This window comes from Centruroides vittatus, unplaced genomic scaffold (assembly GCF_030686945.1).
Source record: "Centruroides vittatus isolate TY-2023 unplaced genomic scaffold, ASM3068694v2 contig_958, whole genome shotgun sequence".
Lineage (NCBI taxonomy): Eukaryota > Metazoa > Arthropoda > Arachnida > Scorpiones > Buthidae > Centruroides > Centruroides vittatus.
The window spans coordinates 1,626,471-1,650,087 of NW_027122637.1; the positions used below are offsets into that span (position 1 = coordinate 1,626,471).

Sequence of the window (23,617 nt, forward strand, 5' to 3'; positions counted from 1 at the left end):
CACTACATGCCATAATTTAAAGTAAACATTGTCAGTTCCGTGGCACTCTACCTCCAAAATTCATATTGCAATTATCTCTGCAGAATGCGATACACTTTTTAGCATCCAAACCACAAGACTGAATGAGCACAATTTGCTCATTCAAAGTTCAAAGGAATCTGACAATTCAGTTTTGAGTGAAACAACTAGCAGCAATTTTATTACTATTCTGTTCTTAGGTATGAAATATTGCACAAGAAATATCTTTTCATTGCCATGATTGGAAGCATCAGTGGAAATAGAATAGTCTTCCTTTGTTTACATCATTAATAGCATCTTTCTTGGAATTGGGAGCAATCACATTTTTTATCGAGGCTATATATTTAGTTCTAACAATGTTTTCGGGTTTAAATATGCTGAAAAATGTCTGTCTTTCCACCACAGACGTCGAATGTAGTGGCACAATTTACACGAGATTTCACGTTCGTCATCACTTCTTGAAATAAATCTCATTGTTTAGAATAGTAACTGCTGTAAGAGCAATTTCTTTTTAGCATGACAAAGTAAAAGAAAACTAGAGTACCTGAGTCCTGAATCAACCACTCCTTTCTGATCCAGTTCAAGCAAAAGCAACAACTGATAGCTATTGGGAGTTTATGAAATTATGAGTGAATGTTTGAATTTAAACGCCTACACTGCAATGACATAAATATGTAATCCATTGTTGCCACTATAAACTATTCATTATGCTAATATTTAAAGCAATGTCATATTTCCCTGTTCTACTTTAACAATTTATATGAGGATTGGGGGTATCCAACTTGGATAGTGTTATTAATTAATTTCTTGTTTCGTATAAAATTATTCTGAAATTTAAATTAATCATTTCTTTTGCTAAGTACGAGACAAGTGGGCGTCTCGACAAAATGTGTTGGGACACCAGGACATTTCTTAAAAAGGGAAGGGTAATCCCGTATATACGAGACGTATGGAAACGCTACGTATATGAGAAACGTCGTATAGTTTGGAATAAGTCCGACATATAGGGCAAATTGCCCACGAAAATTTCCAAACAGACGATACGGATTCTAAATTAGTCCTCAGATCCGTAGGCTGACACTTTGAGTCAGTGTTACCATTTCTGTTTCTTTAAAATAAATCAAATACGGGGTCAAAAAAAGACTAAAATAAAACAAATTTTTACGTCATTAAACCAAAAAATAAACCATTTTAAAAACAATGAAAAATAACGCCCCGAGATAAATTAAAATATTACCTACAATACATAAAAAATATTGGTGTAATTATAAAATGTTTTCATTCAATTTAAAGTTATTTACAGAAAAACAAGAAATAAATCGAGGGGACAAATATTATTAGTTGGCCTAGATCGTACTGATACAGAGATTTTACGACGGCCGGATGGCCAAGCGGTCAAGGTGGCAGCCCGCTCTGGGGGACCCGGGATCAAATCCGGACTGGCCGAAAAATCCCCAGGAATTTTTCGGGAGGTGGTCAGACCGGGTGTGTCTGCCCCCGTCTCTCACCACCTGGCGCCCCATTTGGGCCTGGCCGAACCCATAATGGGCTTGCTAAATGAGGCCCTCTTAGTGCCTACAGGGCGGAGAGTAAAAAGAAAAAAAAGATACGTAGATTTTAACAAAGGGAAAGAAGTAACGAAACAGCACGAGTCCCTCTACCTTTAAGCAAATAAAACTATACAAAAAGTATTTAGCATACATTCATCCCATTTAGCATTTTTTGACAGACATTTAACGAAAAACATTCTTTATTGGTACTTTTCGAAGCTAATAGAAAACTATTAATAGTTTCCTTTGAGAGTTTGTTGCAAATGTTCGTTTTAGTTAATTTTGTGGATCGCAGGAAAGAAAAAAAGTACAAAAACAAGAAAAATAACTTTTTCATTAGCATATGTAATTTAGTTTCACATCAAGAGACATAACCCTTTCACATAAAGTGAAAATTCTATTCTACTGTAAAATAATCATATTCACAATGTTTACGAAATTAATACCGGTATAAAGTGATATATGGGATATGCTTCCCATGCTGGTAAAGGTTTAAGAGTGCTTTAGTGATATATCATATCACTTTAATATCTTGGACGTGTATGTTATTTTGTTTTCATTTATTATTGTTAATTTTCATTAACAATTTAAAATCATTACTGTAATTTTATTAAAAAATTATTTTTTTTCAACTCAAAAAATTTTTAAATTTAATTATAAGGTTCAATAAATCATTAATTGATTTATTTTATTAATCGTAAATTAAAATATATTACGTGATGTTTTTTAAGTATATTTTAGTATATTCTATTCACTATAGCATATTTCAAGCACAAAGTACACTTTTATCATTTTTTCCTTTTTCTTTAAATAATGACAACAGAAATAGCTCTACAAACATTATGATATATATAACTTTTCAAACAAAATAAGGATGCTATTTCAGAATAAGGATTTTTTTAAATAAATGCGATTAGATTATATAAACTTAAAATCTCATTTGAAAAATACAGAAACAAAGAATCCACCTGACAAAGAGGTTAAATTTAAATAAATGCTTTAAAAATGGGAAATGGGCCATTATAGCTATCAAAGCCATTTGGAAACTACATTCTAGACATCAATGTGTCTTTTAATGTATTTTTTATATTATAAATGCAAGAATAGTGTATAGATGTTCTCTAAGTTAGAGTCCATATGAATAAACGCAAATACTATAAAGCTAAATCCAAAACAAATCTCATTTTATTTTTGCTATGAAAAAGTTCGAATGTCAAAACAAAATACGTCAGAAATATATGAACGGTGTGGATAAATATGCAACTTATATAGCAGTTAAATTAATACTTATTTAGTCATTTTTATGTTAATTTTAACCCTATCAATACTGTTAAATCAAAAACTAGAATTTACCAACACTGATCATACCGAGGACGACGTACAAGACTATCAAACCTAGACAATGACTTAAAAAAAAAAAAAAAAAAAAAATTGCAATAAGAGAATGGAACATATTTGAATGCATAGTAGACCTATCTATGATACAAATATAAGATCCTTGAAGAAAAAGGAAACCTTTGAAAACTACACTGTATACAAATCTGAAATAACTGACTACGTTAAATCATTAAAAGTGAAACTTGGTCATGTCATGAGATTGGCTGATGAAAGAGAAATAAAGCCTATTTTTAGCAGAATTAACCATAAAAAGACAACAGAGTACCAAGGACAAACTTTAAAAGAAATAAATAAATAAAAATTAGAAGAGACTCCGATAGCATCAATGAATTGGAATGTTGGAAATAAAACATTCCAGACAAAAAAAAAAAAAAAAAAAATGAAGAAAATAGCGCAATGTAGCAAAGAACATTTATCGTTCATAAAAACTAATAGTATCTGTTGTTATTATGTTTCATATTTTTAGATATTCCACTGTTTTATTATTTACATAACTTAATTAATATTTATGTATCCTGCTATATTTTACATTTGTTGCTTATTTGTTATGCGCATATATTTTCTTGGTTATTTTACCTTTTGACTTGGAGAAACATGACACTCATGTACCAAAAAATGACACCAACCATTCAATTGCGGTTCGAAACCAAAATGAAACCTTTCCACTGTCATCCGTCTATCTGTCCTTCCTTCCTTAATCTCGAGAACGGAGTTAAATGGATGAAAGCCGAGACCAGATGTGGAAATATTAGGAGCAGGAGTCCCCGATTAACTACATACGAACTTCCGATGCAAACCGGAAGTCACGTTATTTCAATTCAAAACTTCCCTTGAAAGGAGTTAATGGATGACCGGCACGAATCGATTGCTAACAGGAAAAGTATGATGTACAGGGGCACGACACTACTAATTTGAGGTGGGGAGCATATATTTTAAGTTAAATAAATTTTTTAAAATATGATTAAAAATTGCTGCCTGGCATTGTGAGGATGTCACAATAAATAATTGCTCGTTGAAACTTAATGCATTCTTGCAATTATTTAAATTCTCGAGTAGCGAAAATTCTTATTTGTGAAGTACTTTATGTATTTTGTTGTTAATATTAATCATCAACAGCCGGATGATCGATCGGTTAAGGTGGCAGCCTACCGCTCTGGGACCGGAATCGCATTCAGACGGGGACGGATAAGGTGCCAGTCCCTCTCTGAGGAACAAGAATGAAATCCTGTGCAAGCAATCCCAAGATTTTTTTATGGGCGATCTGTCCCGGATATGTTGGGTCCCATCTTTCCCAGCCGGCTGCTACATTGTGAATATTGCCGAATTCAAAACAGGCATAAGGCGGAGAGTCAAATGTGAAAAAGAAAAAATAGCATGAGAGAAGAATGAAAGAGGACGTCCCGATCCAAACCCTCCAGAATATGTCGGGGTGATCGAAAGGTAACTTTAAGATCCACAATTTAAAAATAAAGTTACGAGTTATGAGTACTCCAATGTAAATAGTGTAACATACGAAAGACCGACAGGTGAGGAAATGAGACGACGAATTGGGTAGCACTGTAGTTGAATTTACTCACAGCAGGATCGCTTGTCGATGCCCATCTTTGAATTTGGAATTAAACCCGTTTTTCTAAGGTAAAAAGAAAAAAGATAAAATAATTTATTACTGATTTTCTGTTTAGAATTAGTCGATTCTAACTTCAGAAATTATTTATCAAACGATACATTAAATAATATTTTTGTGATAGTTTAATCTATTTTATCCTAACATTTCAAGTAAAAGCTTTATTTATTTTTCTTTCGCAGATATTTTTCTATAGAAAAAGTAATTACTTTCTCTATGCGAAAGTATGTTTTTTTCACAAGTCGAATTTGGTATTTCATTCACATTCTTTAAGAATGTGAATGAAATACCAAATTTTCTGTAAAAATATCAAAAATATTTTTATTCTAAATCTATGAAACGAATAAAAATTAATTGCATACAGCTAAAACTTTAAGCAGAAGGCTGAATTATATATATATTTTTTAAATATCAATAATTGTAAAACCTTTATAAAGCCAAAAATAAATTTGTAGCCTTATTACAAAGATAATTTGTAATATTTTCAAATTATTTAATCTAACAAATATTTTAATATGTATAATTGCAATGCCGTAACTAAGCAGATGCAACGAGTGCACAGACTCATGGCCATGGACAAAGAGGAGCAAAAATAGGTATAAAAATATATCATTATTATATTTTTATTTTCAAATTTTAAATTTTGTCGCCGTGGGACCGATTTCATAACGTTTTTGGTTAAAGTTAAAAAATAACCTTTCTATCGTATATAAAAAAAAAGATATTTTCCAAAAAAAGGGAGGAGCCAAAAGTAAAATTTTGCACAGTACATACAAAATGCTACGGCACTATATAGTTGTAAAAAATGAAAAAAAAACACAGAAACTAGGCAGAAGCTATATTAATAATTGCAGCTAATGTATTTTTGTATTTTGTATTTTTTTACATTAAGAATTTAATACGTATTTTGTTTAGAAAATTGTTTAAATTTAACGATATAAAAAATAATAAGTATAGTCGGTTATAAAAACATGTTAGAGAAATAAAACATGACATATTCATTTATATATTCTGTAACATACTCGAGAGTATTTCTGTTGTGTCAATAACTCCAAAATTACATTATATATTGCATTATCCACGCTATTATACTAATTTATTGTTTGCAATTTTAGAAAGGATAGTTCCTACAATAAAATTTCATGATACATCCCGGTTTAGTAATAATAAAATACAAAAATTAATAAATAAACAAATTACGTATACGATTTTTCAACATTATAATTTTGCCTAGTGATGGAAAACGTCTGTATTTTTTTTCTGTATCGCTTATTAACTTTTACTTATTTTATTCTCGGTATTATTTAATTCATTTATTCCAAACATATTGCTTTCTAGACTACATAAGCTTGTTTGGTAATTAAATCTATAATTCGTATAATAGCAAATCCATTTAGACATATTTTAAATTCCAAACTGTAATTGCCAGATAAGTAGGTTAGTACTTGTATTATTCAGAATATTTATTAGAGGCACGCTTTCTAAAATATGCAAATGCTCCAATTTGTAAGAATTCTCATTTTATTATTTCAAATAAGTTTATTAATTAATCACAGAAGAGCTAAAATGTTCAATTTAATTAATATTTTTAATACAGTATTATAAAATCTGCTTACGATATGCGTTAATACTTTAATAGAATGTTTTTGTTTTCATTGTATAAAAACATCATTATTGCCGAAATCTGCGCATTTAAATTATAGTATAATAAATTGTTATAATCTAAATTTGTTCGTTTACGTCATATTTTAAATTAAACTTTTTAGACAATTCATTTTATTTCATTTGTAACAAAATTAACCAACGCGAAATTAGCACAACGTTTTAGCATAACGTTGAATGACTCTGAAATGTCGAGTGTCAGGGGACCTTTTTAAAAATAAAATAATCTAGCAACGAGTTGCGTAACTTTCCCGGCTTTTATGAAATTTTATTTTAAAAATAAAATTTGTATTATTAATCAAAATAAGTAACTAAAATTGCATGTGGCGTCATCTGTTATGAGATTTTGTTATAAAAACTTTATATACTGTATTTTTAATTATTATAAAATAGCAAAAGACTTAATTTTCAGGGTTAAGATGAGTTTTATAAAACACTGTAAATGCTAAGAACAAGTATAATATTCATTAAGTCCGACTCTTCGCGAGATATGACACATGACCACCTTCTATCTCTCCATCCTTTTGACCTTTCACAACAAAAATTTAATAGTATCAATGCCCCTTATATACAAGCTACCATGCCAATTTTCGTTATTTTATCTTCACCTCGTCCTGAAATATTAAGCGAAAAAGATGCCAAAACACCACACACACACACATCCATACATCCACGGAATTTTTTGCCGTATTTTTGATTTTCTAGAGTCAGGAGGTCTCAAAACATGGAGATTTACAAAAAACTCGGAGGGTCAAAATTGACACGATTTCCATACTTTCCCGTGTTTTGTATAGCCTACATAACAGCCGGGGAAGTATAAGTGAAATTTGCTTATATTCTAAAGATTATTTATGAAAACAGAAAAATAAAAAGTACGGGAATAAATTACAACAATTTTATTTATGACATTTAAAGCCAGATGAAAAATCCAGCAACGAGTTACTTAACTTTCCTCGCAAGATTTAAAACTGCGTGTGTAGAGCCATCTATTATGATATAAAAAGTTTGTTAAATAAAATATTTTTAATTATTATAAAATGTCAAAAAGCTTAATTTTGAGAGCAGGGATGGGTTTATAAAAAAAATTGTAAATGTTAATAACGAGTAAAATCGTCATTAAGTCCAACCTAACTGGAGATGTGATACACGACCCCCTTTATCCCCCACCCCGTCGACTTTTAACCACCAAATTTAATAGTATCAATCCCCTTAATATACAAATCTTTCCTGCAAAATTTCAGAAATTTTCGACAAAAAGCATAGGAGTTATTAAGCTTCGAAGAGAGTGAAAAAAATCGTGTCCCCCCATACACACTAACATCCAGATATAAAAAAACAGTCGGAGATTTTTTGTTTTTTCCCCTTGCATTTCTCGACGTTTAAAAGTCTCCTGAAATCCAAAAATGTAAAATTCTTGGGGGGTCATGTTTTGACCGATTGTCATACTTGCCCTCTGTTATATATAGCAGAGAAGGGAAAGTAAACATAATATAAGTTGATCTCTCAATTAAAACGATAAACAGTTTCTCTACGTTCTCAAAAGGTTCAGGCGCCTCATTAAAAGGTATTGCTAATTTCCTCTAGTTCTGTTTCGCTATTTATCCCATTCCCAATAAAAAGAATAAATTCCCTTATGGTCGGGAAACCTTACTGTAGGCAGTCAAAGTTAAGAGCCATTTATACTTTATCCGAAAGCTGATGACTGAGCACTGAGGGAATATTGACTCCTAAAGAGGGACATATAAAGACATAAAGGGATGAAAGCACTTTATTTCCTTCAGCCCGGCGCAAACTGGTCTCCTTCGATGTCGAAGCATATTTGCCAGCAATCGAACGGTGGACTCGAAGTCAGTTCTATTGACGAAGAGCGTATTCGACTTGGATATTTTCGTTCGGTGACTAGCGACGCTCGTGATCACTCGATCGTCAATACCTAATCATCGTCGACAGTAGTCGAAAGCAAAGTCACGTGACATGAGAACCAGTTTCTGTTTATGCGTCCAAGCAACCGCATCGACCGGGCTTTAGATATACGGATTTATTCTCTAGTAGATATAATTTTCTGACCAGTGTTTCATTTATTAGATAGGGAAATCGTTGAAATTGTAAAATGATACCTATATAATGATGAATAAACAACACGATCTCAGAAAATTTGGATAAGTTAGAAAATGGTTTTTGCATGTCACCAACACAACCCACAATAAAAAATTTTTAGAACAAGAAGTAGGTTCCATATCTTAAGAGTTTTTCCCAGTTAAGAAATGTTCCTATTTCTCCTGGATAAAGTAAAAAATGAATATATCCGTAATTCGTATACGAATTCATACATATGATTCGTGGAATGTTTTCAAAATAGGCTGTATGATTTTCAGGTCAAGAAGGATTTCAATTCCTAGATAAAAAGGAAATCATTTAACTCGGCGACTCTCCATCTTTATCAAAATACGCCCAATTTTATAAAAAAAAAAAAAACTGGACGTCTCTTGTGCCCCTACACTTTTCATTGTGTCTGTTATCTTCTGTTATCTGCTTACACAGAATGTTCTTAGTTTTTTGACAAGTATACAATTACATTTCGAACAAAACTAAAGTAAAATAGCATACAGAGATACCGCTAAACGGAATAAAGTTTGATGATATAACAAAGCTTGATGGTATAAATAATTATAAATTACAATGTAACAATGTTAATGAAATAAACACAGAAATGAGGGTGTTTTTAATGCTACATTGTCTTAAAACTAGTGGATAGAAAATTGAGTGCGCACGGGAGTTATACTCGAAAATAATGTTATTGATCATTCTTCGCGCCCCTAAAAAGGGTTTCGCGCTCTACAGTTCAAGAAACATTGGTTTAACTCCATTGCATATTTACAACAGATAATCAACCGTGAGTACTCTTAGTAGATGCCACGAGTTAAATAATCAATTGAAAATCCAGAACAAAATGTTTTTAAAATATAAATTCGTGTTAATACGGATACAGAAAATATTATAAGTGCGCATTACAAAATTATTCAAATTTTATGATGGTATATGTAATTTTTCATTGTAGAAAAATTAAAATTTTAACTTTTTGTGAATAATATCATGAACTTTTGATAAAACATTTCACTAATAGGAGCAAAAAAGATTCTAATTTAAAATAAATGTAGTCAAATATTTATTTAATAAAAAAACCCAAATTAAGTGTAACAATAATACTAATAACAAAATCTTAAATCGTGTTAAAAAAATCAACCTTGAATGCAAACGCATGAGGTGATTCTCTTGAATCGATGCGCTTAAGACTAATCTTAAAAAGTTGTCTTGAATATTTCTAACTTCAAGTAGGTGCCAAATTATTAAATTTAATAATTTATGTAAAAGTATAACTAATTTAATGAATTAATTTAAATAAAACAAGATATTAACACAGTAAAAACCTGTCTAAAATGGAATGAGACCGAGTTTAGCTTTCCTGTCCTAATATTGTTTAATACACTTTTTAGTATACCAACGGACTGTTATTATTCCATACGTTCAATAACGAGGACATAAATATATTAACTTAAAGAAATTAACTCGTTTTCAAGTATGCAATGTCAAGGGAGTCCGTAGGAGGAAACGAAACACTTTGAAATCAAGTAAACAATTCTGCAAATTATCATCTGAAAAGTGATTATGATATGTAACCTTACACCATCGACTATGACTGTATTCTACAATCTACTTGTGTATAAAACTCCAATAAATTTTTATTTAATTATTTGATATTTTGATGTAATTATTTGTCTCGAAACTAGACTCTTGGAAATTTTTCACCTGTGCAAGTGGTTATATCCAGTGTAGAGGTGCGGTTTTCGGTTAAGAAATAGGATGATAACAAGGAAGTGACTTTCTGGATGTGAAGTTATGTAATAATGGTAAACTAAAAATTGTGACTAGAATTATAGTATTTGTGCTTTTATGGAGAGGTAAAAATCCTGCTTGTAATGTCTTCCGATGCGTGGGTTCTAATTAAAGTTTTAAGGTTTTTATTGTTTTGATTTGGTGTAGTGTTTAGTAATTAAAGTTATAGATTTAATAAGCAGGTCATCCGTACCGATCTACTTAAGTGTATTTTTATGTACTGTACTGTACATTTCAGCAGAGGAGGAGTCGTGGAGGACTCGAAATGCATACTGAAAAATAAAGCTGTTTCTTTAAGTTAATTTATTTATCTACTCGTTATTGAACGTACAAGTTTGGAATAATAATAGTCCGTTGGTAGACGGAAAAGTGTATTATGGAATAAGACGTTACTAGCCAGAATTTTCCGTTTTATAAAAGATTATATTTTTATTAATGAATAAAAGAGAAAAGTCGAAAAAATAATAAATTCATATTACATTCCGTTGCAACATTTAGAGAAAACATTTCACGGAAGAAAATATACATTTCAAAAATAAGATATTTTCAATTAATTCTCAAAAAGATCTCACAAATCTATACACAGATTTCATGATTGACGATTAAAGTTCACAAATTTACCAAAGAAGTGTAATAACGAAAGAAAAGTCTTCGCGATTTAGTGAAAACTTTTCGCGAAATAATGCAGAATAGAGGCTTCTGATTTCACATATTAAACAACGGTTTTCAATAAATCTAATGCAAATTATTATCATGGTTTCAATAATAATTCTAATTTTAGTTCGATCGTTTCACTTTACGAAGGAATGCTACAAAAAACGTGCAATGACTTGCCTCTGTTATAACCTGTTACCGTGTAGTTATTCATTTACGTCAGAAAAATTTGTAGCATATTTTTTATATTGTTTATATAACATCGTTTCATCACGGTATATTACTTTATCAAGAATTCGCGTTGTATATTTTTATATATAGTATTAAAATGTATATCAAAGAAACCTACGATGTTACAGGAAACGAAACTATTGAATTAAAATTAGAAATAATGTTATGGAAACTTCGATAATACTTTGTCTTAGATTTGTTAATTTGTGAAATCTGTCGCCTGTATGCAGTGGTGATATTCAGCGGGTTCGCACAGGTTCGCCCGAACCCGTTGTTAAAATTTTCAGTTTTCCAAACCTTGTTAAACACACGGAACATTTCTCAGTGGTTTTTTTTTAAATATATTAAAATATACGTATTATACTCTGTAACACTACTAAACTAGAGCCTTATACCCCGTTCGCACCGAGCATTTCAATCTAGATTGTGAGCAAGATCAGGGACTATGTCTTGGTGCGATCTCTCTCGACCGTTTCAATCTCGACCAAAACGAGGTTTAATCGCGATCGATTCAAGAGAGTTCTTGAAACTAGATCCAGTCATAAGAGAGATCCCACAATCTCACGCGCGCGAGATAATACAAGATGGCTGTGGAACACGTGTCGAGCTATGGACAGCGAAATTAAAAGGATATTGTATTTCGAGAGATGATGACATCTGTCTATTATCAGCAGTGCCATTCGGGGTGAAAAATTTCTCTGCCTGAAAAAAACAAAAAGGTCGACAGCACTACTATACTATTGTCACCTAGTCTTCGCCCAGGGCTCGTTACGTTCCAAATACGCCACTGATTATTAGATATATCGCAAGAAAAGGTATTGTATTTATTTCTAGCCAAAACTTCCACTTCGTTTGTCGGTGATTGTCAGGGGAAAATTTTCTGCTAGCGAACCCTTTGTTAACTATTTCGAATATCACCACTGCCTGTATGTCGCGCGTTTTATAAAACATTTTGACTAAATCGCGAAAAATTTTTCTTTCGTTATTGCACATCGTTGGCAAATTCGTGAACTTTTAATCGTCAATAGTAAAATTTGTGATTCGTAAAATCTTTATGAGAATAAATTACAATGATGATCTTATTTTTGAAATGTATACTTTCTTTCGTGAAATATTTTCGGTCAGCTCTGCAACAGAGTGTATAACTATTTCATTAATGTAACTATTTCATATAACTATTTCTCTATTAATGTGAGTGTTTTACGTTTCGAAGACATTTTGAAAACATCGAAATTATGTAAAAGCCCAAACGCACTTGTTTTAATTACGCTATTCTCAAGAATAGCTAGTACTTAATATTGTAAAGTTAAATTAACACAGAACAGAATTTTTATTAAAAAATTATTCTTATATTATCTATAAGCGTAATCACTTTTACAGATTAATTATTATTATACCTCGTGCTAGTGTAATAAAGCATAGTACCGAAATTTGATTAGTTCTAAAAATTTTACTTTGTGGTAACAACTTATTTCTACTTTAGTTAATATCAAGAAAATTAAAACGTTTCGCTTAATTGCTTGATAACATTTATTTACAAAGAAATAAAAGTATATAAAATTTTGTTTTATTTTTTAATAATTACATTTTTAGATGTTTAGCACGTAACGTTTCCCAAAGATGGTGTATATTTTACAAATATTTATTACTCTTGGGGAACAAACTCTTTCAGACAGAGAAAACTGCGATACAGCATCCTCACTAAACAAACAAATAAAACTACTTTTCGGGAATAAAAATGTAATCTTAAGAAAACAACAACAGCAATGAGTTGCTTAACTCTCCCGGCAACATTTAAAACTGCCTGTGGCGCCATCTGTTATGATATTTTATTTAAAACTTATTTAAAACTATATTTTTAATCATTTTATAAAATGGTAAAAGCTTAATTTCGAAGGTTGGGATGAGTTTTATAAAAAATTGTAAATGCTAATAACGAGTAAAATCGTCATTAAGTCCGACCCTACTCGAGATACGACACACGATTCCCCTTTACTTCCCATCCCTTCGACTTTTAACCACCAAAATTAAATAGCATCAATCCTCCCAGCAAAATTTCAGAAATTTTCGACAAAAAAAGCACAAGAGTTATTAAGCTTCAAAGTGGGTGTACAAAATCATGCCACCCACCCACATCCACACTCTAACATCCATACATACGAAGAAACCCTCGAATTTTTTTTTTTTTTTTTTTTTGCATTTCTCGACGTTTCAAAGTCCAGAGTCCAAAAATATAAAAATCTTGGAGGCAGGTTATTTCTTGACCGATCTGTTACAGTCAAAACCCGTTTTTAGTTAGAACGCGTTTTAATTAGTTGAAACTAGTTTATACTGGATGTCTTTGTTAAAACTAGTTTTAACTCAAATTCATTTTTGACTAGCAGTAAATTCTAGTTTTAACTAGACAAAACGGGTTTCAACAAAAACATCCAGTATAAACTAGTTTCAACTAGTTAAAACGCATCCTAACTAAAAACTGGTTTTGACTGCAACATATAGAGTGATTCGGGGTAAGATGGTAAGCAGGGAAGATGCCTACTTTTTGATATTTTCAAACGGTGACGTCAGATATTGTCATGCGTTTGTATGATGAATCGTTGGGCCAATATTGAGTGCGGAAAGCTGTAGTTGGCTACCGTTACCTCATTTTCTACATCTGAGAAGAATAAAAGCAAGAACGAAGTTTTTGTTGTGAAATGTTTCTAGAATCATTTTAAAACTAAAAGTTAAAATAGAATTTATTAAAAATTGCGAAAAACAACTAATGTGTGATGCAGTTAAGGTTTTAAAGTTTCCATTGTGAGCTACCGTCGATCCCGATCGGACACGCTGGAACACGTGACTCCACTAGGCATCTTATCCCGTCTAATAGGAAAGATGTCACATTTTTCTTGGGGTAACATGCCTATTTTTTGTTAATTGAATTCCAATATGCCTATTTTTAATAAATTTTTGTTTTCTCGTTTTATTGCAGGATATGCATAGAAATTATATAAGGACTTCTCAAAAAGGTTTTTGGACTGAAAAAAGCTTTCAGCTAGCTATAGAGCACGTTAGAACGGGCGAAAACTTAACAATACGTATACTGTGCTGTTATACTTACTACGAAGTACTTTGTACTACATATGCAATGAATTAAATTTGGTTAAGATATTCGAAAATTAATTTCATGCAATTATATTTGGTATCTTACCCTAATGGCATTTGGCATCTCACCCGGATACTTGGGGTGAGATGCCTAAAATGCCAGACAGTGAAAAAGTCGTCATTGCAAACACAATATACAATTATTTTTCATATACTCTAAAGTTTTATTTGAAAAACATACTCAAGAATATGATATTTTCGTTAGAGGCCTCCAAAACCCAAATTATCGCTATAATTTCCTTCATAAGCAAAATGTTAGGAATCTTCCCCCGAATCACTATACATAACTTTATTTATTTCCTCCAAACATATTTATGTAGCTAAAATTAGTTTTAACTAATGTTAAAAGTTAAAATTAGTTTTATCTAAAATCAAAACATGTACAGCAGTAAATTAACTAGACAAAACCCGTTTTGTCTAGTTAAAACTAAAATTTACTGCTAGTCAAAAATGAATTTGAGTTAAAACTAGTTTTAACTAGACAAAACGGGTTTTAACAAAGACATCCAGTATAAACTAGTTTCAACTAGTTAAAATGCGTTCTAACTAAAAACGGGTTTTGACTGTAAGGCCAGGAACACACATGCGTAAAATTGTTTGGCAGAAAACTGAATCAGAAATAAGCTTTCAGTTCAGTTTCTGTTTTACGCTTTTATGCCAGAACACACATACATAAAAATTCTGGCCGAATAGGAAACATCACTGCCACTAACAGTGCTAATTTTATTAATTTTTTTTCCTCTCATATATCTATCCCTTTGTATCTTCCATTTTTCTGTACTGCCTCTGCTATAATTTAGAAAATTTAAATTAATAAACTTGTATTCTGAATTGAAATAAAGAACGTGCGATCTAACTACTAAGCCTATATATCGATTCTACTAGACCTACCTGTTATTTGAAATTTTGCACCTATAGCCATCCATAAACGTTGTTTAAATACAGTGTCTTTATACATGACACTGATGTGGTCGAACGGATTCAATAAACTCCCCTATTTCATTTATTTTTTTCAGACCGTCAGAATTGTAGGATTAACCCTCATTACCACCATTGTTAGAATAAAAACCACGTGTCTACTTTGACATCACAGAAAAGACTTCTCTTTATTGGAGAAATTTTGGCGTAAAAAGTAGAGACATGCTCTACTCTATTTTCAGTTCTGTTTCAGCCAAAATTTCAGAAAAATTTTTACGTTTTCTGTTTTATACTAGATTTTACGCTGAATTTTACGTATGTGTGTTCCTGGCCTTACAGATCGTTATATTTTCCCTCTGTTATATATAACAGAGCCGGGATAGTAAAAAGTAGGATAATAAAAAGTAGTAAATTCTCTTTTTATTTACTATTTATTTATTATAAAATTCATTTTAAAATATTTATTTATTTTCAGTCTAAAGAAAATATTAATTTCAGAAAGCAAGAATACAATTATGAGTAATTTGACTGTAAGAACAATCAAAACAAACCAAAATTACTCAATTTTTGATGAAAAATATACAATTTTATTTATTTTTTACAGAATTTCTCAAAAAGTTTTATTTTAAAATTCATTTTACCCATTATTTTCGTCATTTTTCTTCTATTTTACTGCATTGAATAATTTGGCTCTCTTGTATGAAATCGTATCAACAAAATTTTTTAATGAATAATAATTACGCATGTTAACAAATTGAATTAATAAAAATTAGGACTAAATAGATGTTATCTCTATTCTTTTTTAATTCAATTTCCTCATAGAAAATATTCGGAAGGAATGTCCGAGAGGAAGAAAGACAAAATATAGTACATCAACAATCGAGCTCGGAATCTCTTATATAAGCGCAATATACAGTACTTTGTATATCCAAAGCGCCATTAAAGTAACAATTACAGAGTACTCCCGTACAACGCGGGATACATTCTGCGTTATAGAAAATCGTGGTATACGAGACATGCATTATCAAACGATTTATACGAGTTTAAACTTATTGCGGTATACGAATTCGCGTTATCGAGGAACGTTGTACGGGAGTTCACTGTACATGGCTATACAATAGATAAAATTTAAAAAAATCCAGTATCGAGTTGCGTAACTTTCTCGGCTGTTAAAAACAAACTTTTACAGTATATTTTTATTATATTAAATAAAATTGTGTATGGCGCCATCTGTTATGATATTTTGTTATAAAATTCTTTTTATATTTTTAATTATTATAAAATTTCAAAAGGCTTAATTTTGATGGTAGTGGGTGAGTTTCATAGAAAATTGTAGATGCTAATAATGAATAACATCTAAAAGTCTAATCCCTCTCGAGATCCTATCTTCCCTTCCTCTTGACCTTAACCAACAAAATTTAATAGCATCAATGTTTCTTATGTACAAGCTATCATGCCAAATTTCGTTTCTTAAATAGGCCTCCTTAGTGCTCACAGAGCGAAAGAGTTAATCATTATCCACCCCGAGATATTAAACAAAATACACGCCATCATACACAAACTAATCCCCCCCCAAGATTTTTACATTTTTAGACTTACGAAATCTTGAAACGTCGAGAAATGTAAAAACATTCGAGGGTCATTTCTGTATGTATGTTTGTTAGTGTGTGCGTGTGTTTGTGGCTCGATTTTGTTCACCCTCTTCGAAGCTTAATAACTTCTGTGCTTTTTGTAGAAATTTTCTGAAATTTTGCATGGATGTTTGTTTGTTAGGGGGACTAATGCTATTAAATTTCAAATTAAAAGTTTAAAAGGCCGAGGGGTGGGAAGTAGGGTTTCTCATTTCCCGATCTTTTGCTTGTCCTGGGATGTAGGGAAAAAAGTGAACTGTTTCCCGGGATACCAGGAAATCCCGTGATATAATTAAGATATAAAATTAATCTTGAATCAAATGATATAATTATTATTTTTTATTTTTTGAAATAATTTAATACATTCTGCTACCTCCAAAATAATATTTAAAATAATACTGTGTAAAATATGTATTAAAAATTACCTTTGAATTTTCACAAATAGAAAACATTTATTAAGTTTGTTGGAAACTGCTTACAACAAAAAAAAACCTTTGAATCAAGTTGAAAATTTAATGAGAAAATGAACTTAGATCAAACTTCTAACTTAGAAGGTAATTTTCGTTTTTTTTTTATTTAAATAAAACATATTATAAAATTTATAATAATATTTTGTATTAAGATTTTAAAAAGCAAAGATGGTCAATACTCAAATCACTCAATCTGGTTCTTATTTAAGTAATGAAAAGTCGTGCTACCGAGAATGCCCTTTCTGATTCAATTGATGTGGGTGGAATCGTCTTTAATGCATTTAAGAAAAGACAGATATTATTTGGTTTTTCACTTGTAGCCTCGAAGATTTCTAGTTCGTTTTTGAGATACGTTGTAGTACTTCTTTTGCTCTCTAGTATTCTTGATTTGCGCTTTAACAGCGGTATAGGTAGTTCGTTTGGCTTTAATAACCAGGTTTATGAAGAAAAACTTCATACTTACATACTTCATACTCGTTTGTATCCTTGTCCAATTTGCACAACCTGGCATAATGCAGTTATTGAGGCTACTGGTCATGGTTAAAAATTAAGATAGCATCAGCGCAATTATTAAAGATACTACAGGTTCTGACAAGTAAAGAGTTTTCAAGTTTTATCACAAATAGGCTACATATTGATTACTAATAATCTGTGAGATGCCATAACAAACAAAAATTTTAAAAAAACGAATAAGCAGGTTTAAAATTAATAAATACAAAATGTATTCTGACAGTTTATGAATAATTATACTTTCTATTGCAAAATTTCCTCAACTTCAATACAAAATAAGAAAAAAGTGAACTTTTAAGAAATTTGCGGGATTTTCCGGGATGAAAAGAATATCCCAGGATATTTCCCGGGTTAAAAAAATAGCCGGGATCCCGGCTGTTTTTTTTTAACCCGTTTAACCATAGTGGGAAGATAATGGGAGTCGTGTGTATCTCCGGTAGAGTCGAATTTAATGACGATTTTACTCGTTATCTAAAATTTTTTATAAAACCCATCCCTACCTCAAAATTAAGCTTCTTACCATTTTATAATAGTTAAAAATTAGTTAAGTTTTAAAATAAAATATCAAAACAGATGGTACCACCAAATGTTACCGGAAAAGTTAAGCAACTCGTTGCTGGATTGTTTTAGACAGATTTTACGCTACATTTTATTTAAATTCATTTATTATAAACATGCTTTTATTTTATAACTTAATTAAATTATTATTATTATTATTAATTATTATTATTATTAAAATATTAAAATTTGCAAATTCAACTGTTATCAATCTGGACTTAATTTATTATTCATTAATTTTGAATACTAATTATACGTAAAGTGCAAAAGATTTCTAATTTAAAATTAAAAATAAAAATCAATTAACTAAATTCTACGTATTGATTTTAAACAAGATCAATCCATTTCTGCATACATTTAAATTTACACTTTAATATGCGAATTAAACAATAACTATTTTTTTTTATCAAAAATAAATATAAAAACTTCTCTTGTTAATAAAAAAATAATTTAATAATGTTTAAAAATATTAAGCATACTTATAAATTTTAATAAAGTGGAATCTCCGAAAAACTGGACTCGGGCCAATCTGACTCGGTATGAGTATCCATCCAGTAGTAATTTCACTATTATAGGACGAATTCCAAGAGACAGTGTCAAAGAGGTCTAGGCAAATCCCAAGAGATATTACAACTTGCGACTACTGCTATCGTTCTTTAAATGTAAGACACTACACGAAACTTATAGGAAACTTACGAAAGTTCTATAGGAAATAAACTCTAAAAACTCTCAAGAATTCTTATCGGCCAATGGATGATTGTTTTAAGGAAAATTATATGTTAAAAGTCTTTATGCGCGACCAGATCATCTGTATCCTCCTTAACTCCTCTCATAAGAAAGTTCGTGCAAACTGGTGTAGGCATCACTATTCTTGGATTCCAAACTAATGGATGCCAAACCAGCATTTATTTTACAGATTAATTTTTGACATGCTTTTATCTAGAAAAAAAAACATTAATGACGACGATGTAACCCAAAACGTTATTGAATCCCAATTTATTTTCTAAATAATAATTATAGCTGGTAAAAAACTAAATTTCTCAGAAATTTCCTTTAAAATGCGTAATTAACTCAAGACCAGTTACAATTACTTACATTATGGGCTAATTTGGCTCGTTTTAGATCGGCGAGTATGAGTGAGAAATGGGAAATGATTTTTTGACCAAGGACTCTAAACACAGGGGAGTTAGGAAGGACAGTTCATCCTCCTGAGATTTATTTTATAATTTCAATTTTCTTTGGTTTTTTTCTAATAACAGTTTTATAAATTAAAAGGTATTTTATAAGAGTAAATTTATTTTAATAGTTGGTTACATTTACAATTATTAGATTCAGCACACAATAAAATGCAACTTCTAATTGTCCTTTAAGCCTTACGCAGGCACGAAATTATTTGAAAAATTTAAATATATAAAAGTATAAATAGCAATAAATCTGTTTAAGGAATATGATTTTAATGAATCATTCGATGATTAGTTTATCTAACTCGTATACGTTTATCCTCTTGAGACAAAATCTTGCGGGCATTCTTGACTGTGACTTGAACCGTGTTCGTATAAATTAGAACATGGATCCTCTATCCCAGCTAATGAAAACATCCGAACAAAAAGATTAATCATTAGATTTCAGAACCCGAATCAAGAAACTAAATGTAGTTCGTCGGGTGTTTTCCTAGAATTCTACATAAATTTTGTTCTTGGTGAGAAATTAAATACGTTACTTGCGGAGCCGATGAACAACTTAATTAGCATAATTCGTCGTTGCGATAGCTGTTTGGCCGTAAAAAACGATCATATTCCTATTAATCTCTTTCACTGATAATATCAATGCCTTAGTCCGGAATCTATGATCATTAGTTATCAAAATAAGGACACATGTTTAATTGTATAATGTTTCTCAGCCTAAAAACATATATTTTAATCAATTCTATTAAGTGCTTTGTTTATCAACAATGACATTTGAGCTTTAATTTTGAATATTTAGTACAATAGCGATAGGTTAAAATATTCGCTTCGGGTTGTTCCTGTTTTTAGTTATTGACGCTTTTAACAAATATAAGTATATTAGTTTAGTTTATTAAATTATAATTATTCAAAGTTATATAAGTTAATTATCAACGATAAATTATCTATTGTGACATCGTCACAATGCCGGGCTGCAATTTTTAATCATATTTTTAATTAAAAGTATATGCTCTCCACATCAAATTAGTAGTTCCTTTCCCCTGTACAGTACATCATACTTTTCCTGACAACAAACGAATCATGCCGGTCATCTATCTAACTTCTTGCAAGGGAAAATTTTTGAATTGAAATAACGTGACTTACGGTCCAAACTGAAAGTTCGTATATTTAATCAGGGATTTCTGCCCTAAGCTTTCCATATCTGGTATCGATTTACATGTATCTAACTCCTTTCTCAGGAAGGACAGACGGACGGACGGACGATAATGGAAATTTATAGGTCTACAATTTTTTCAAATTGCAACTCAATAATCTACTGAATAACTGATTCACATTATGCTTAAACATAAATAATAAAAGTTTAGTTTAATAATAGAGCGTAAAACATGCATCATTATTTAGACATCGATTATCACTTTTATTGTTTATATATATATATATATATAATTTTTAAACGTCTTAAAACTATAGGATTTATCTTAAATTTTATATCAAATTAATAAATTTTTAAACTTTAAGCTTTAATGAAAATTCTTTCTGCGAATATATCATTCAGCAGAGAAAAATCGTTTAATTTATTTTTAATTGTTTGATCTAATTGATATTTTCTCAATAAATCGCTGTCTAATATTTTTTTCGCTGTCTTTAATATTAAACATTCAGTTTCTAACAATAAATATTGCATAATTAGCCAATAAATATAAAAATTTTTTTAAACTGCTTTCATTTATAACAGTTCAAAAATAGATGCATTTGAGAAATTAAAATCGAACGAGTGTGCGAAGTAAATTTTTAGTATTTTTAGCGAAAATTTTAATCTATCTTTAATGATACTTTTATGTTGTTAGTTGTTCGACACTTCTATTGAATGCGTGCCAATTGAGAAATTGATGTTTTTAGTTGGAGAATAATTAGCAATATAATCTAGTGGTAGAATATAAATTTAATAAAATAGTCTACAACGAATAATAATTATTATAACTGCACTGCTATAATAATAATAATATTATTATTATTATCATTGCTTAATTGCTTAATTAAATGCTTAATTTTTTCTATATTAAATATAAATATAGAAAGAAATTAAGCATTAAAAAGGCTACTAAAATAAAAAATAGCTTAAGCAATATACTTGGTTGAAAAATCGGAAGTAAAGTAGTAGTAATTCGATTTTGTAGATCGATTAATTAACTTGTTAAACTACTACTACTTTTTTCTATAAATTTATATACTGTATTTAATATTAAATTATTAAATTTATAAACTAATAATAATTAAAATATTGCCTCAAAGCGATAACGATTATTCGTTTTGATATTGATAAGTTAAAAATAAATTTTCAAGACAATTAATTTAAAAACCTAATGCGAATCAATTTTTTTTTTAACTTGGAAACAAAGCAACAGTCAAGTTCGATATATCCAATTTTAAAAAAAAAGTCCTGTGATATGGAGATGAGATAAAAACGTTGCCATAACTACTAGTGACAATATACCAACTTGGCAAAGAAACCTATAAAAATCATGTTTGAAATCTGCTTTTGCTCTCACGACTTTTCTACATATATTTTATGGAAACTGGCTAAAATTTTTATCACGAAACTGTAGATCCCTACATCCGTTTCTATTAGTAATGATTATTATCTTATCCATTTTGAAATCGTTTAGATAAATATTAATATTTAAAAAAAATATTTTAAACGATTTAATTCTTAAAAATAAATGTAGATTTAATAATTAAAAACAAAGTCTTAATTCAGTAAGATAAAGAAGTATAATTATCTAAAGAAAAGCTCTAAAAAGTTTAATTATCATATTATTGTAGCATAATATTCTTATATTTCGCTACGGAAAAGGTTTTATTTAGATTTTGGTGATTTAAAATTTTAATAAGATTAGAATAATAAAATAAAAATCGCATTAAAATTTTAAAAGTTTACATCATTAATTAAACTATTTATTTTGGAAAAACTCTTAAAATCCTATAAATATTATACCAATGCTTAATTCTACCATATCGGTTGAGGAATAAATTTTCGAAATGCATTACTATATTGCATTTATCGATTTTCTCGAAGTAGTTGAGTCTCGAAAGTTATTCTTGACTTTTCCATTTTATATCAGTTTACTTTCTTATAAAATTTAATAAAACTAAAGAAAAGTGTTTAAATTTCTCCAGAAAAAATCATTTAATAATATAGGTCAAGATAATTAATAAAATATTCACAAATATTCAATCGTCTCATTTTGCTTACGTATGTTAAAAATTAAGTTATAAAATACATTATGGATGGAAAATTGCTTATTAATAAAATCAGTGAAGATTTTTAAAGGCAAATAAATGATTTCTAAAATTTATTTTTATTTTTTTATCGTAAGATCAAAATCATTTTTATATTAATTAATAATAATTACAAAAAATTGTACTATTATCATTTATTAATAAAAATCGTATTTAATTATTTTATCAATAGAAATATTTTTAAAAAATACTTTCAGGAAAGATTTGATCAAAACTTTATAAATTTAAAGAAGAAAAAGATTTCAAAATCGAAAGAAAAATTAAATTTAAATAGAAATAAAATTCAATTGATAATTTAAAATTAAATCTGAATTTTTTAAAATTAAACTTTGTAATCAAGTTTAATGAGTTTTACGTTAGAAGTCTCTTAATGTCAATTTTTTATTTACGAAAATCATTCATCTTCTATTAATGTAATGCTTCTGATTTTCTAGTTCAACAATTCCTAGAAATAATGTATCAAAACGATATATCATTACTTTGGTAAATATATTAAATATATTACGCAAAGAGACATCAATTTGCCAACAGGACTTGAAATCTAATGAAGTTAACATCTGTAGATTGGAAGATCTTATTTATTTATTAATAACTTCTGCAATTTATAAATTGAATTTTGTATTTACATTTTTAGGACACAAGTTTTATTAAATGACAAACTTTGAAATCGAAACGAGGCCTAAAAACCTGATTTTGATAATGTCAGTATATATATAAAATATTAAATTAAGGTGTTATGTTTTGCTTGATTGATTACATGTCCATTTAGTCAGTATATTAAATTTTCTTATTTTTTAAACATTTTATTAAAATTAGATTGGCAATTTTAATCACGAATCCACGTAAGTTTTGTACAGTACATTGCATG

At 29.6% G+C, this 23,617-nt stretch overlaps 1 protein-coding gene across 3 annotated transcripts in view; it reads right to left on the minus strand.

Moving 5' to 3' along the window:
* The window catches only part of LOC136985321 (tight junction-associated protein 1-like), an 84,475-nt gene that overhangs the window by 52,784 nt on the left and 8,074 nt on the right, over positions 1–23,617 (minus strand). Inside the window, exon 1 of one of the 3 annotated variants that reach the window (XM_067282582.1) lies at positions 563–1,053. The exons of the other annotated variants lie outside the window; for them this stretch is intronic. The gene's annotated coding sequence lies outside the window, so the exon portion shown is untranslated. Of the gene's footprint in view, positions 1–562; positions 1,054–23,617 lie in introns of those variants that run through there. 3 annotated transcript variants of the gene reach the window in all.